General features: G+C 31.1%; 1 long non-coding RNA gene across 1 annotated transcript; it reads right to left on the reverse strand.

The window, feature by feature from the left end:
• Nucleotides 1-515: 515 nt before the first annotated feature.
• LOC121782356 lies at nt 516-2,050 on the reverse strand. Its single transcript, XR_006046397.1, has 3 exons — nt 1,667-2,050; nt 1,428-1,484; nt 516-573 (listed from the first exon to the last, which is right to left on the reverse strand). It is a non-coding gene; the product is annotated as an uncharacterized LOC121782356 (long non-coding RNA).
• Nucleotides 2,051-5,163: the final 3,113 nt, after the last annotated feature.

Raw genomic sequence — 5,163 nt, forward strand, 5'->3', positions numbered from 1 at the left:
GGGTTGCACACACATATCGCGTAGGCATTTTTTAAAACAGATATACATAATGTACACATTATGCAATGTAATGCGTAGTTTTAGTTTATGTAAAGCATTATTTGTGATATGTAATGAACGTTTATCCTGCCCCGTTTCATTTAAGTTGTGCCGTGTTTCGATATTTGGCACACGTTTCTTGTTTTCCCTAAGGGTTTAACAAGCCCAGGGCTAGAGTATGTACAACAACAACCACGTGATGCATAAAACAAGATAAATAATGCAATCAAATAACCAAATAATGTACAGAATCACTCAAGTAATGAACATACCAATATTGCATTCATTCTTAGATTCATGTACAACAACAATCTAAAAATGCATAAAACATGATAAATAATGCATAGAAATAGCTACATAATGTACACATATTGCATTCACTCTTAGACTCATGTTCAAGTTTCGCGACGGCTTCCTTCTGCCGTGGAGTTAAACTCTTTATACAATTCAGAAACTCTCGGAATTTCTGGGCAATTCCTACTGGCAGTATATCATCGACCGCCTCGTCAATGTCCAATCTTAGCTGCTTTCATGCTGTACAACATACAGAATAATAACATACAATTAGTTACATAATGTACAAACTGAATAAAATAAAGTGGACAGTTATACTGCTTTCACTTATACACTCTTGTACAGAAGCATCAAAATAGTGCCTAAAAAGTGATACATAATGCATTTTAATACGCAAATAATGTTCGGAATAAATCAACAAATGCACCATGAATATTGCAATCACCCATTGGCTCATGTCCAACAACGTTCACATAAAGGATAAACCATGATTAATAATGCACTAAAATAACTAAATAATGTACAGATCCTGTCAAGTAATGTACATACAAATATTACATTCAGTCTTTGACCCATGTACAACAACAGTCACATGATGCATAAAACAGAATAAAATAATGCATTGAAAAAGCCAAATAATGAACAAAATTAATGAACATGATAAATAATGCATAGAAATAGCTACATAATATACAGATTCAGGCTAGTTATGAACATAAAAATATTCCATTCACTCTCTAACCGATGTACACCAGCAGGCACTTGATGCATGAAACATGTATATAATGCATAGAAATAGTTAAATAATGTACAGATTCATTGAAACAATTCACATATAAATATTGCATTCGCACTTTGAAGGCTTTACAAAAACAGTCACATTATGTATAAAACATGGTAAATAATGCATTCAAACAGACAAATAATGCACCGAGTATATCAAGTAATACACATACAAATATTCCCTTCACTCTTTGACCGTATACAACAACAGTCACATGATGCATGATACAGGATATATAATGCATAAAAATAGTTACATAATATATAGATCCATTCAAGTAATGACCACACAAATGAAATTGTTTCCTCACCCTCTTTCTGCGATTGTTGTGAAACTAACGGACGTCCTCTTTTAGACATTTTGAAATCTGCGCAAGACACCAAACAAACATAACCCTATAAGATTTCATCAACAAATTCGTGCACTACAACTTTATGGTGATAATCGGGTGAATCGTGGTGTGGGTGGTGTGTTACGTGCGAAAATCGGAGAAAATGCTGGATGAAACTCAGAAAGTAAACTACTAAATTAACATTCGACAAACCCTACCTCCTCTTTGACCGCAGACGAATCTTGCACAAAATCGGAAGGGTTGTTTCCAAGAAATCGAGTTGGAGGCGAAGCGGTTAGAGAGGGCAGCTAGGGTTTTGAAAGGGGTTCGAAATTGGGGAGACGAAGTGGGTAGAGAGATTGTGAGTTAATACGTTTGGAGATGACTGGTGTGTAGAATAGAGGGAAGGTAGTGGGTATAGAAATTTCGCACATGCCGTTTCGGGAGTTTTTGAGTATAGAAATTTACTAATTCAACCCCATGATGCACGAAATGCCCCAAATAATGAACTACGGGATCAAATCTATGCTTGTCATCCGGATCATCCATCCGCCTGATCCAACGCTCCAAATTGAGAAGGAACTTAAAATCTAAGGGGTGAAAAGGAGATTAACACTACCCTATATATATATATATATATATATATATATATATATATATATATATATAATAAACACTAGAAACTACACAAAATACAAATATAACAAATACACTATACTCAGTATACATACGTGGCACATACTGTACAAACATTAAACACAATATAAATAAAACACACAAACACGATATAAATAAAACACGATATAAATAAAATACACACACACTAAACACGCTACAAATAACATACTTTACGCACGATGTATAGACACACACAATACACACAAAATACACAATAACTACACCACCACTATACACACACTACACTCGGTATACATAGTATAAGTAAAATACACTACACATACTACACATAATATACAAAATACACACTAGTACACAATTTCACAAAATAAACATACTAAACACACTACAAAATAACACACATTACTCACAACATATACAAAATACACACACTGCCCACACAAATACATACATATAAAACAACCACTACACATTTTGTACACAAAATACTAAATACAAATATTACAAACATACTATACATACACGGCACATGCTACATACATTACACACTAAATAAATTATTCAAAACACATGCACAACATACACATGCACACACAGCACACACACTACCATTACAAACACAAAATACATTATTTATATACTATACAACAAATATATAGAAAAAATATGCAACTTATAGAAACGTGCCACACAAACTATAACCATTAAATACAGTATAAACAATTATACAAACACAATATAAATAAATTAGGCTACACAATAAATGGGCAGCACACACTACATGCTTTATATACAAAATACACACTAGTACACAATATAGACAAAATGTAGAATACACACTACACAAGACACATACACTACCCACACTACACAAATACACACACTTTAAACAAATACATATAAAACAACTAACACACTACACAATATACTAAATACAAATATTCTTTATATACTACAAATATTAAACACAGTATAAATAAAATACAGAAACACAATAAATAAATCAAACACGCACACATAGCACACGCACTACACACACATACATAAAATAAACTATTTATACACTACACATCAAATGCACAAATAAATACACAATTTACACTTGTGGTCCATACTATAAACATTAAACACGGTGTAAATAAAATACACAAACAAAATTTAAATAAAACACACACACTATACACAAATAAACATACTACACACTATAAAAAAATGACACACACTGCACACTATATACACTATACATCATAGCACACACTATACGTTGCACGCAAAGCTTATACATATACACACTATACACAAAATATATACATAAAACCACTACACTTGATACACTACCCACACTACACAAATGCACACTTTAAACAAATACATATAAAACAACTAACACACTACACAAAATACTAAATACAAATATTCTTTATATACTACAAATATTAAACACAGTATAAATAAAATACAGAAACACAATAAATAAATCAAACACGCACACATAGCACACGCACTACACACACATACATAAAATAAACTATTTATACACTACACATCAAATGCACAAATAAATACACAATTTACACTTGTGGTCCATACTATAAACATTAAACACGGTATGAATAAAATACACAAACACAATATAAACAAAACACACACATACTATACACAAATAAACATACTACACACTATAAAAAAATGACACACACTGCACACTATATACACTATACGTTGCACGCAAAGTTTATACATATACACACTATACACAAAATATATACATAAAACCACTACACTTGATATACATACGCGCCTAATACTAGAAATATTAAACACACTATAAATAAAACACAAACATACGTAGAATACTTACTGCAAACATACATAAATACATTGCACACACTACAATTCCAAACACAAAATACATTATTTATTTACCATACAACAAATGTATATATAAAATATGCAACTTATACATACGAGCCACACATACTATAAACATTAAACACCGTATAAATAAATATACAAACACAGTATAAATAAAATAGGCTACACAATAAATGGGCAGGACACACTACATGCATTATATACAAAATACACAATACACACTACACATACTAGTCTCAAGACACATACACTACCAAAACTACACAAATACACACACTTTAAACAAATACATATAAAACAACTAACACATTGTACAAACACAATATAAATAAAATAAACTACACACACTACACGCATTATATACAAAATACACACTGACACAAAATATAGACAAAATACACAATACACAGTACCATATTATACACGACACATACACTACCCACACTACACAAATACACATACTTTAAACAAATACGCATAAAACAACTAACACTCTACCCAAAATACTAAATACAAATATTCTAAACAAACTATACATACGCTGCACATACTACAAACATTTAACACACTATAAACAAAACATACAAAACACATGCATAACATACATACATAATACATACACACATAGCACACACACTACAAATCAATGTTTTAAAAAATCGGACCGGACCGGTCGGTTCGACCGGTCGGACCGCGAACCGGTAGGTAGTCCGATCCGGTTCACCCATTTAAACCACCACTGCATTGAACCGCCGTGAACCGATGGAACCGACCAGTCAGACCAGTTGGACCGTGAACTGAAAATTTTTTCAAAATTTTTTCAAATTTGTTATTGGTAGAGGTTGTATTCATGACCTCTCTTCTAATTAAGAAGACCTCTACCACTCCACCATATGGGCTCATTGAACAATTTGAACATTAAATATTTTTATACATTAACCATTAATTTTATCTACAAAAACTAATAATTCATTTTAATTTTATTATTCTTTAATATAATTATTAATTATAATATATATAATTATCATCATTTATATTTTAATGATGCTCTACTTACCACCTATATTATTATTAGTACCATATAAGATTCATTATTTACTATAAAAATTCTTAATTTATATACCCTAACTAATGACATTAATAAATAATCTTATCTAAACTAATTAATAAGTGATATATTTACTAAATTTTAATATTATTT

The sequence above is a fragment of the Salvia splendens genome, chromosome 20 (genome assembly GCF_004379255.2).
Source record: "Salvia splendens isolate huo1 chromosome 20, SspV2, whole genome shotgun sequence".
In the NCBI taxonomy this organism is placed as follows: Eukaryota; Viridiplantae; Streptophyta; class Magnoliopsida; order Lamiales; family Lamiaceae; genus Salvia; species Salvia splendens.